At 37.4% G+C, this 13,270-nt stretch overlaps 1 pseudogene; it reads left to right on the top strand.

Annotated features, from left to right (window-relative positions):
• The first annotated feature begins 11,854 nt into the window (after positions 1-11,854).
• LOC140507868 (protein MEMO1-like) lies at positions 11,855-12,770 on the top strand (annotated as a pseudogene).
• The last annotated feature ends 500 nt before the right edge of the window (positions 12,771-13,270 follow it).

The following is a 13,270-nucleotide window of genomic DNA, read 5'->3' as shown; positions in this document are numbered from 1 at the left end:
TTTTGATCTTGATTTTTTTTCTATGACCCTCACTTTCCTTATCTGTGAAATACATATGGGAAATGTGACCTAGACAGCTTCTAGGATTCTTCTTGCTCTAACTCTAGGATTCAGTGATAAATTTAAGAAACTTGAAAGTCAAAGATTTACATATGCAAAAGCCAATGCCTTTCCTCAGCAAACATTATAAAATAGGTAAAATTTGTATAGGAAATCTTTTCTTTTTTTTTTTTTTTATTTGCTTTTAACACTCATTTTCACAAAATTTTGGGTTACAAATTTTTCCCCTTTTCTCCCCTCCCCCCCCAAACGCCAAGCATTCTAATTGCCCCTATGACCAATCTGCTCTCTCTTCTATCATCCCTCTCTGCCCTTGTCTCTGTCTTCTCTTTTGTCCTGTAGGGCCAGATAGCTTTCTATACCCCTTTACCTGTATTTCTTATTTCCTAGTGGTAAGAACATTACAGCTGATCCTAACACTTTGAGTTCCAACTTCTTTAGCTCCCTCCCTCTCCACCCCTTCCCTTTGGAAGGCAAGCAATTCAATATAGGCCAAATCTGTGTAGTTTTGCAAATGACTTCCATAATAGTTGTGTTGTATAGGACTAACTATATTTCCCTCCATCCTATCCTGTCCCCCATTACTTCTATTCTCTTTTGATCCTATCCCTCCCCATGAGTGTTGACCTCAAATTGCACTCTCCTCCCCATGCCCTCCCTTCTATCATCCCCCCCCACTCTGCTTATCCCCTTATCCTCCACTTTCCTGTATTGTAAGATAGGTTTTCATACCAAAATGAGTAGGCATTTTATTCTTTCCTTTAGTGGAATGTGATGAGAGTAGACTTCATGTTTTTCTCTCACCTCCCCTCTTTATCCCTCCACTAATGAGTCTTTTGCTTGCCTCTTTTATGAGAGATAATTTGCCCCATTCAATTCTCCCTTTCTCCTCCCAATATCTTTCTCTCTCACTGCTTGATTTCATTTTTTTTTAAGATATGATCCCATCCTCTTCAATTCACTCTGTGCACTCTGTCTCTATGTGTGTGTGCGTGTGTGCATGTGTGTGTGTGTAATCCCACCCAGTACCCAGATACTGAAATGTTTCAAGAGTTACAAATATTGTCTTTCCATGTAGGAATGTAAACAGTTCAACTTTAGTAAGTCCCTTATGACTTCTCTTTGCTGTTCACCTTTTCATGGTTCTCTTCATTCTTGTGTTTGGAAGTCAAATTTTCTTTTCAGCTCTGGTCTTTTCATCAAGAATGCTTGAAAGTCCTCTATTTCATTGAAAGACCAATTTTTCCCCTGAAGTATTATACTCAGTTTTGCTGGGTAGGTGATTCTTGGTTTTAGTCCTAGTTCCTTTGACTTCTGGAATATCCTATTCCATGCCCTTCGATCCCTTAATGTGGAAGCTGCTAGATCTTGTGTTATCCTGATTGTATTTCCACAATACTTGAATTGTTTCTTTCTAGCTGCTTGCAATATTTTCTCTTTCACCTGGGAGTTCTGGAATTTGGCCACAATGTTCCTAGGAGTTTCTCTTTTTGGATCTCTTTCAGGCAGTGTTCTGTGGATTCCTTGAATATTTATTTTGCCCTCTGGTTCTAGAATCTCAGGGCAGTTTTCCTTGATAATTTCATGAAAGATGATGTCTAGGCTCTTTTTCTGATCATGGCTTTCAGGTAGGCCCATAATTTTTAAATTGTCTCTCCTGGCTCTATTTTCCAGGTCAGTTGTTTTTCCAATGAGATATTTCACATTATCTTCCATTTTTTCATTCTTTTGGTTTTGTTTTGTGATTTCTTGGTTTCTCATAAAGTCATTAGCCTCCATCTGTTCCATTCTAATTTTGAAAGAACTATTTTCTTCAGTGAGCTTTTGAATCTCCTTTTCCATTTGGCTAATTCTGCTTTTGAAAGCATTCTTCTCCTCATTGGCTTTTTGAACCTCTTTTGCCAATTGAGTTAGGCTAGTTTTCAAGGTGTTATTTTCTTCAACAATTTTTGGGTCTCCTTTAGCAGGGAGCTGATTTGCTGTTCATGCTTTGACTTCATGTCTCTCATTTCTCTTCCCAGCTTTTCCTCCACCTCTCTAACTTGATTTTCAAAATTCTTTTTGAGCTCTTCCATGGCCTGTGCCCATTGAGTGGGCTGGGACACAGAAGCCTTGATTTCTGTGTCTTTGCCTGATGGTAAGCATTGTTCTTCCTCATCAGAAAGAAAGGGAGGAAATGCCTGTTCACCAAGAAAGTAACCTTCTATAGTCTTATTTCTTTTCCCTTTTCTGGGCATTTTCCCAGCCAGTGACTTGACCTCTGAATATTTTCCTCACACCCACCTCACCTCCTGATCCTCCCAGCCAGTGTTTGGGGTCTGAGATTCAAATGCTGCTTCCAGCCTCAGGGCTTTGGGCGGGGGCAGGGCTGCTATTCAGTGTGAGATTAAATTCAGATGCTCAGGTGAGGGCAGGGCTGCCTCTCAGGCTCAGTTCCCTCAGGGAGTTTATGCACAGACCTTCAACAATGGATCCAGGCTCCTGCCTGCTTGGAGAGCCCTGGTCTGCCGCTGCCCCTCAGCTTCTGTCTCCCGAGGGGGCCCGAGCCATGGGGGCACCCCACTCCCCCCTCGACCCGCCAAAGGGACTCTCTCACAGACCCCCGTCACCTGTGGGTGGAGGTACTTGTGCGGCCGCTGGAGATCCCGTCCCTGAAGCCCACTCGGATCTGTTCCTCTCGGTGCCGCGGCCACGGCAGGGCTGTACTCAGCTCCCAGTCCCGGCGCCCAGTCCGCAGCACGAAGGACCTTTTACGAGAGGTTTGCAGGTCTCTCCGGAACAGAAATCTCCCTCGCTCCAATGTTCTGTGGCCTCTGGGTGCAGAATTCGCCATGAGTTACTTCTTTGTAGTTGTTCTGTGGGTTGTGGGTTCGGAGCTATGTGTATGTGCGTCTTTCTACTACGCCATCTTGGCTCCCGGAAATCTTTTCACCTTTCATTTTTATATGCTTTACTCCTTGACTCCCTGTGCCTCAAAGTGTTATCTACCCTATCCTAATCTATACTTCTCTGGTTGGCTGAAGATAAGAATCTGAAAAAAATGTACTGATGTGAGTCTAGACTAACGTGAAAGAGGCTGGAAACAATTCAATATGTTACCAATCCAAGGAAATTTTTTTAAAAAGAGATCATTCTTTAAATCAGGAATGGGTATTTTTTTCTACACAATAGGACTCTTAAAAACTAATTAAAGCCAACAGAGGTAAGAATAAGACAGCTCAGTTTATCAATACACTTTTTTTGTTACAAAAAATAGAAAATATGCATTTCCTCAAATTTTTAAATAATACTTGCAGCTGTAAGAGTCTGCTTGCCCTGTCTTCAGCCTTCTCAAAATACAATTATGACAGTGTAATGAAGTTTTAAGCATTATATTCTAGAGCAGACATTCCTATCTTTTGTGTATTATGGTTCCTTTTAGTAGTTTGGTGAAGCTTTTGGCCCCTATCTTCAAATAATTCCTTTTTATGCAGAAAATATGATACACCAGATTATACCATTTTATTGAAATGCACTTAATCATATTTATACACACACATCTACATATATGTATACATATATATATACACAAACATGCAGATATATAATCCTATATAAATACATGTATGTGTTTGTATATGTTAAACATGTTCATGAACATCAGAATAAGAACCCTTATTCTTGAGTGGATTTTGTACTTTTATGTGATTTTTGAGCCTTAGTGATTCTAAAAAAGTAACAAAATTTAAGAAAGTGTTCTTTCCTTATGCCCAGTACTGTGAATTGAAAAAGAATGTAGACTTTTTATTATTATATTTTGTTTTTAATTTATAGAATGAAAAAGAATTTATCTAACACAAGAAAATATAAAAAAGATATTTGCAAATGAAACTGCAAATCTACTATTCACAATTTTCTATTTCTTTCAAATATAAAACAAAATTATGATGTCAATTTCTTTTTTTTCTTCCCTGTCCCCCTGGCCCTTAAGATGGCTACTATTAGACATAAATAAGTATATCTGCCTATCTATCCATCTGTAGATACATATGAATATACATACATGTGTACATATATATACACACATATACATATATCTCTAAAATTATTCTATACATGCTTCTGTGTCCCTTATAGTTAATGTGTGGTTAAAATATTCAGAATGACCCATTACCTCAAGATCATTCTTAAAAAATGTTGCCATTTCTGTATGCAACGTTATCTTGGTTCTACTCATTTTGGTCTTCATTTTTTTGTGCAAGTCTTTCCATATTTTTCTAGAATCACTGAGTTCATCATTCCTTACAGCACAGTAGTATTCCATCACAATCACATATCGTAACTTGTTCAGTCATTCCTCAGTTGATGGGTATTCCTGCAATTTCCAGTTCTTTGCCACCATAAAGAGAACTACTGTAAACATTTTAGAACATGTAGGTTCTTTTCCATTTTCCTTATTCATCTTCAGAAAAAGACACAGTTATGGTATTGTTGAGTCAAAGATTATGTATAATTAGTTAAATAACTCTTTGGTCCTATTTTTGATCACTGTCCAAAATGGTTGGATCAGTTCACAATTCCACTAACAATGAATTAGTGTCCCAATTTTCCCACAACCTCTCCAACATTTGTTAGTTTCCCTTTCATTCATTTTAGCCAATCTAGCAGGTGTAAAATGATATCTCAAAGTTGTTTAATTTGCATTTCTCTAATAAATAATGATTTATTTAGAGCATTTTTTTTCACATGACTATAAATTGTTTTCATTTCTTCAATGAAAAGTTTCCTGTTCATATTCTTTGGTGATTTATCAGTTGGGAAATGACTCATAATCTTATAGATTTGAGAAATTTCTTTACACATTTTATATAGAAAACCATTATCTAATAAATTGTCTACAAATTGACCCCAATTTTCTGCTTTCCTTATCATCTTGGCTTCATTTGTTTTATTTGTACAAAACCTTTTTAGTTCAATGCAATCAAAATGATTTATTTTATACCTAATTTTGCTCTCTAAGGCTTGTTTATTCACAAAATGTTCACCTATCCATAAGTCTATTAAATAACATATTCTGTGTTCTTCTAATTTTGTTGTGAAATCTCTTTATTTGTAGATCATATTTTTACCTTTTTTTTGGTCAATTGTAGAAGATATTGGCCTATGACCTGTTTCTGCCATTCTGCTTTTCATTTTCCCAAACAAATTTTATCAAATAATGAATTCTTATTCCTAAATCTTGTTTTTACACTTTTAAAATATGTTTACTATGTTTCTTTTCTGCTACAAATTGTATGTCTACTCTATTCCATTGATATATCTTTCTATTTCTTAGCTAATGCCAGATAGTTTTAATAGTTTCTGCCTAATAACATAGTTTAAACTCTGGCACTGTTAATCCTCCTTCCTTTACCCCCTCCATTTTTCCTTCGATATTCTTGACTTTTTTATTTTTTCAAATGAATTAATTTTTTATTTTTTCAAATTCAGTAAATTTTTCTATTTAGTTGGGAGGGCATTAAATATATAGATTAGTTTAGGTAAAATTGTCATTTTTATTGTATTAGCTTCACTCTCCATGAACAATTAGTATTTTCCATTTATTTAAATCTGATTTTATTTGTATAAAATGTTTTTTAGGGGGCAGAGTCATGAGTTCTGAGAAAAAATATGGAATTATTTGAGCTCTCCTCAAAACCCTTCCAAAAATCTTCTAGCAATACCCTAAAACAAATTCTGGAGTAGCAGAACGCACAAAAGGATTGGGTCAAACAATTTTCCAGCTGAAGTCAACTTAGAAGGTTGGCAAGAAAGGTCTGTCACAATGGGATGAGAATGGAGCACAGTACAGTTCAGGCCATGCCAACTCAGACTGGGTCCCAGTAAACCAGAAACAGGTAAGGGGAATGACTTAGTCAACAGTTGCACTGGCTGCTTCCTGAGTTCTTATTCTACAGATGTAACAAGGTGGAACAACTGGGCAGAAGAAGATTAAAGGGATCTTTTTGTTGGCACTGGGGGCAGTACTCTATTGCTTTGCCCATACTTAGATCTGGGTTGAACTCCTGGGTGGCAGTCCCAGGGCAAAAAGGAACATTGTCACTCCAGAGTTTGTGGTCACAGGGGAGCAGGGAATATCCATCAGTATTCCAGGACAGAAAAGAGTACTTGTGGTTGCTCACATACCAGAACACAAGCCAGGACACCAGTAAGTACACCTCTCCCTAGATTATACCATGTTGGAGGAACTGAAAACTTAGAAGTCTTTAGACCTATCTTTGAAAACTGGTGCTTGAGGCTTGAGATAATGTGCCCTCTGCACTGGAAATTGTGCCTCATTTTAACAAAGATTTGAAAGTGAAGAAGTAGGCTGGATAACTGAACAAGCAGAAAAATTCTAACTATAGAAAGTTATTATAGTGAAAAGGAAGATCAAAACATACACTCCACAGAAGAAAGCAAAGACAAAACTCCAATATCCAAAGCCTCAGAAAATATGAATTGGTCTCAGGTCATGGAAGAGCTAAAATTAAAAACAAATTGAACTTGATATGAAAAATCTAGTAAGAGAGGTAGAGGAAAAATTGGGGAGAGAAATGAGAGTGATGGAAGAAAATTGTGTTAAAAAAGGTCATTAGCTTTGTAAAGGTGATACAAAAAATATGGAAGAAAACAATGCCCTAAAAAACAGAATAGACCAAATTGTAAAAGATATACAAAAATCCAATAAGGAGAAGAATGCCTTGAAAAACAGAATTTATTAATTGGAAAAAAGATAGTAATAAATTTGCAGAAGAAAAAACTTCCTAAGAAGCACAATTGACTAAATGGAAAAGGAGGTACAAAAACTTACTGAAGAAAATAATTCCTTACAAATTAGAATGGAACAGATGGAAACTAATGACTATATGAAGAATCAAGAAATTATAAAAGAAAACCAAAGGAATGAAAAAATAGAAAACAATGTGAAATATCTCATTGGAAAAACAACTGACCTGGAAAATAGGTACAAGAGATACAGTTTAAAAATTATTGGACTACCTGAAACCCATGGTCAAAAAAAGAGCCTAGGCATCATTTTTCAAGAAATTATCAGGAAAGGTGGTGAGCTCCATGGCCCAAGATGGTGACCAGCCATTACTTGCATTTCTTCAGTCTCTGCGAGGAATGGCCTTGGACGAGACCAAATGGGGCTGAGACTTGGGTGCTTACCTGCAGCAGAGGGTAGCACAGGCCTTTTGGGAGCAAGCAAACATCCAGATTGCTGAGCCTGAGACCTGTAATCAGAAGTAGGAGAGTTTAGCATGACTTCATTCAAACTATTACAAACAAATATATATGCCCAAGAGACATCAGCTTCAGTGGACTGACAGTAGAAGAATGAAGGATTGTACTAGTTACAGACACCTTGGAAGAATTTAAGGAACTGAATAAAGGCTTATGGAAAAAACTTCAGGATAAGTTCTCCACCAAGAGTCTAGATGAGAAGACTAAAGAATAGCCTATGTCTTTGTCCTTCCCATGCACATAAGTGTGAAGTATATTGCCAAGAATGAAACTGTTCTTCCTTCCAAAAAAGAAAAGAAATTATCAAGGAATATTGCCCTGATATTAAAGAAACAGAGGGTAAACTAGATAATCAAAGAATCTACCAATCGCCTCCTGACAAAAATCCCAAAAGGAAAACTCCTAGGAATATCATAGTCAAATTCCAGAGCTCTCAGGTCAAAGAGAAAATATTGCAAGCAACCAGAAAGAAACACTTTGAATATTATGGAAATACAATCAGGATAACACAAGATCTACCAGCTTTTATATTAAGGGTTTGCAAGGCTTGGAATATATCCCAGAGGTCAAAGGAGCTAGAATTAAATCAAGAATCACCTGCCCAGCAAAACTGAGTATAATACGTCAGGGGAAAAAATAGTCATTCAGTGAAATAGAGGACTTTCAATTCTTGTTGAAACAACCAGAGATGAATGGAAAATTTGGCTTTCAAACACAAAAATCAAGAGAAGCACGAAAATGTAAACAGGAAAGAGAAATCATAAGGGACTTACTAAAGTTGAACTGTTTACATTCCTGCATTGAAAGATCATATTTGTAACTCTTGAGGCTTTTCTCAGTATTAGGGTAGTTGGATGGATCATATCCATATGGACAGAGGGCACAGAGTGAGTTGAATAGGAAGGAATGATATCTAAAAAAATAAAATTAAGGACTAAGAGAGGAATATATTGGGAGGAGAAAGGCAGAAATAGAATGGAGCAAATTATCTCACACAAAAGAGGCAAGAAAAAGCTTTTTCAATGAAAGGAATTGTGGGGAGGTGAGAGGGAAAGAGCGAATCTTACTCTCATCACATTTGGCTGAAGGAGAGAATAATACACTCAATTTGGTACAAAAATCTATATTACACTACAGGAAAGTAGCAGGAGAAGGGGATAAATAGGAGACCAGGGGGGATGATAGAAAGAAGGGCATAGGGGAGGTGAAGGTAATTAGAAGTAAACACTTTTGTGGAGGGACAAGGTCAAAAGAGAGAATAGAATAAATGGGGGTCAGTATAGGATGGAGGGAAATATAGTTAGTCTTTCAAAACATGACTGTTATGGAAGTATTTTGCATAACTACACATGTATAATCTATATTGAATTTCTTGCTTTCTCAGTGGGAATGGGTGAGGAGAGAGGAAAGGAGAGAAACTGGAATTCAAAGTTTTAAAAATATGCAACTGGGAAAGAAGATATACAGGCAATGGGGGTATAAAAATCTGTCTTGCCCTACAAGAAAATAGAGGGGATAGGGATAAAAGAAGGGAAGGGTATGATAGAAGGGAGGGCAGATTGGGAGAAGTGGTAATCAGAATGCACGCTGTCTTGGGGTGGGCAGAGGGGAGTGATGGGGAGAAAATTTGGAACTCAAAATGTTGTGGAAATGTCTGCTGTAAACTAAACATAAATAAATAAATGTTTAAAAATGACAACAGTAATAAGTATTGGGAAATGACTTTACTGAAAGCTAATTGCTATGCAATTACCTTCAAATGATTTAACTTTTATCTTCCTATACCTAGTATCAAGCAAAGTGTCTTAATATAGCAAATATCTAATGAATACTTTTTGTCATGGGTTAACTTTACTTGATCAACTTGGATTATATTGACATTCTTCCTTGTCTTCTAGTCTGCTCTAAACAAAGGAGCACCACTCTATTAAGTATGTACCCATTGTTTCCTTCTCTGGATAACTTAACATATATTGAAAAGCCTTAAATGAAAGAAAATGGGTGACTGTGTACTTTTTAAGGTTTAAGAAATTCTAATCCTGACTCATAATGGTTTCAATATGGAACATGTTACACCTAATCAAGAATAAGCAGACTGTAATCTGGACAGTATATAGAAACTTGAGGATAGAGTTCTGGACCTGGAGTCAGAAAAACCTGAGTTCAGATTTGGCCTTGGACACTGTCTTTGTGACCCTGAGTAATCAATCACTTCACCTTGGTCTGTTTCAGTTTTCTCAACTCTAAAGTGGAGGCAATAATAGCATCTACCTCACAACGTTATTATGAGGATCAGTGTCAGGTGGATAGCATTTAATAAATATTTGTTCCCTTCTTCTAATGTACAAAAGAAAATTTCAAGTCTGTGACCATCAACAGGGCAGAATAGCTGATGCTTCTCTGCATTGTCAATGCCCAAACCTGCAAAAGAATTTTTTTTTTAATTTTTTAATGTTTAACAATCACTGCCATACAATTGAGATTTTATCCCCCCCACCTACCCCCACTACCCCCTCCCTCCCCACGACTGCATACATGAAAGACAGAATCAAAATGTTTATCCAGACACCAGAAAGCCAAATCCATCATATTAACAAAAATCTATACACAATAACAATGCAAAGAACAACACCATCCCCAAGCCTTCCCCTGTTAGGCCCAACCTGCCACTTTAAAATGTGTGAACACATAAAAACATATGTATATACATGCATTACATAGATTATATATGTATGTATGTGTATATATATGTTTACACATATGTATATACATATGCAGTGTATGTAATATGTAACATTGTCTATGTAATAAATTGTTGTTGTTGTGTTTGTCCTTCATTCTGGAAGAGGACCATGACATCAAGATGATGATATGACTTGCAGTTGACTTTGATTTGAGTGAGGGAGGGCTGTGCAAGGTCACCAACCTCACTATCTTCTCCTGAGCCATCTGGATCCAGTGGCCTGATATTCATCAGGATGCCTGGAGATGGCCCAGGATACAATATGAGACTTCGGCCCTTTCAGGTTAAGGTTCTATAGCATTCTCACTTTGAGTGAGATACACCCATTCAATGAATAGGCTTCTCTAAGGAGTTGCTCAAGGGATGGCTCATTTAATAAAAAAAAAAAAAATCAAACTGGGAGGAGAAAACCTGGGAAAAAAAGAGAAACAATTACTATTTAGTATTTAAATCCTCTCTGTGCTAGGTGAGTGGGGACTTGTTGTCCAGTCTATGAACTCCAGAGTGAACTGGGTTTGAGGCTTGATTTTTGAGCAAGAAATGTAGCCAGTAAACCCAGAGAAAAAAGGTAGCTTTTGGGGGTGAACAGAGGAGGCAGAGAAGGAGAAACTAGAGGAGGAAGAGGAAAGGGAGGATATTAAGTAAATAATATATAATATAAAATATTTTCAAGGTATTTGTGTGTGTGGAAGAAAACGTAAAATATATTTGAATAAAAACAACTGAGTTGGAAAATTGATGAGGAAAAAAAATGAAAAATCATTGGACTATCTGAACATCATGACCAAAAAAAGATCCTAGACATCTCATTTCAAGAAACTTTAAAGGTAAACATCCCAGATGTCTTAGGACTAGAGCACAACGTGGAACTAAAAGTAGTCTACTTGCCTCCAAAGAAGAACAACAAAATGAAAACTTCCGGGAACATCAAAGTCAGAAGTCAAAACTTCCATGTCAAAGAAAGAAAAATACTGCAAGTAGCTAAAAAAAAGTCAAATACCAAGGAACCATAGTTAGAGTCACATCTGATTTAGCAGCCGCCATTATAACGTAATGGATATCTTGGAATATAATATTCCAAAATGCAAAGGATATGGGCTTATAGTCCAAAATATCTTACCCAGTAGAACTTAATATGATAGTGCAGGTGAAAAATATAGGACTTCAATGAAAAAGAAGTTTTTCCAACATTCTTGATGAAAACACAAATGTAGAGAAACTTTGAAGTTAAATGTCATGAGTGAAGAGAAATATAAAAGGTATACATCAATGAAAAGCTTTTAAAGTACTAAACAAAGCTAAGTTGCTTACATTCAAGGAATGATCATACATTTTGTCCTCTTTGAACCCTATCACCATCAGGGTCCACAGAGGGAGTCCAAATTGACAAGGCCTTGGAATAGTTCTATTATATCTTGATGATCTTAAGAAAAGAATGATAGGGTGTCAAGTCGGCTAGGCAGCGGGCCCTGCCCCTGAGGGGGAGAAGTGGCATTTCTGGAGACCAGAGCCACAGCCAGCGCTAGGGATCTGCCACAGTGTGTGATGCCACCAAGAACCCCTTCTTCTGGCGACTTTCTGCATGCATGGAGATCCGGGATGGGACTGCCACCACCATCTCCTCTGACTCTTCCTCCTCCTTCTTCGTTGAGCTGATCCCTTCCACATGGCTGCCTCCTCCAGGCAGGGTCTGTGGTGTTACGTGCCCTCCCCAAGCTGTTCTTACAGCCACCACTGCTGCCCCCTTATTCATCCTTGTGCACCATAGGCAGCCCAGATTCGAAGATGTGCAACTGAGTGGTCTGCTGGGAAGCCAGTCACATGGGTAGATGGTACACAATCTCAGGTCCTCAACTGAATGCACAACTAGAAGGTTGGCTTTCACAAGTACAAAGACCTGCTAGAGCCATTATTGCCCCCCATTCAGGATATACTTACTATCTCTCTGATGCTGCTCATACTTACAAACAAGTGGATGCATCCATTACCCTGAGAATATTCATCCTTGGGCCATCCCATCAAGTGCCCCAATCTAGATATGCACTTTCCAGCACAGATAGATGATAGATAGATGGATAGATAGATATAGATATAGATATAACACCTCTTTATAACCTTTGTGTTGATCAAATGATTTGTGGAGCACTATGGAAGACAGGAATGTTTGAACGCATGTCTGGAGAGAGATAAAGATGAACACAGTATTGAAATCTATTTGCCTTATACTGCTAAAGTCATGGAAAGCCATAAGGATTAATTTACCATTATTCCTGTATTGGTTGGAGCTCTGAGACAGTTAAAACAAAAGGAATTTGGAAAACTCTTCAGTAAATATCTAGTGGAACCTCATAATCTCTTTGTGGTTTCTTCTATTTTCTGCCATGGAAGTCATAATTTCCCTTACAGTTACTATGATAAACCCCAAGGAGAGATTTATAGATTCACTGAATATCTAGATAAAATGGGCATGAGTATTATAGAACAGCTAGACTCCATATCTTTTAGCACTAACTTGAAGAAATCTCACAACACAGTGTTTGGAAGACATTCCATTGGAGTGTTACTAAATGCTATCACAGAGCTCCAGAAGAATGGAATGAATATGAGCTTTTCATTTTTGAATTATGCCCAATCAAACCAGTGTAGAAACTGGCAAGACAGTTCAGTGAGTTATGCAGCTGGAACACTTACAGTCCCCTGAAGCTCTGAATACTCAGGGATACCACCTGTACATACCCATTCTCCAAATAAGATTCCCAGCCTTGCCCTTACAAAGATGCAGTTCCTGGTCTTTGGGGATACTGAAACCTCAAAATTAATAATACTTTCTTCTGTTCTAGCATGGATCATCCTTCCTTAATTTCAACTCATTACAAAATGCTTTCCTGTTTAAGACATCATAAAGGTGGCAGATGAGCCTTCAAATATAACCTGTAAAACATTGATCCTATCCTACATTTGCACTCTTTCCAGACCTGTGTACATATATTCAGCTTTCAGAATAGTTTTGCAAATTGTAAACAAATTTAATAATGAAAATTGCATTTAGAGATGATCTGTATTCGAATATAATAAATCTCTAGTATAGTCAAACTACTACCTGTGCTGTACAACAGATGCCTTCTACTTTAGCTGCTAATAAAGTGTTACACAACTCAAAAACAAAGAAGACAATGATAAACAGGTGAAGAGAAATGCACT

The sequence above is a fragment of the Notamacropus eugenii genome, chromosome 5 (genome assembly GCF_028372415.1).
Source record: "Notamacropus eugenii isolate mMacEug1 chromosome 5, mMacEug1.pri_v2, whole genome shotgun sequence".
NCBI lineage: Eukaryota > Metazoa > Chordata > Mammalia > Diprotodontia > Macropodidae > Notamacropus > Notamacropus eugenii.
The sequence above is the reverse complement of the archived record's forward strand: the minus strand, read 5'-3'. Positions and strand labels throughout refer to the sequence as shown.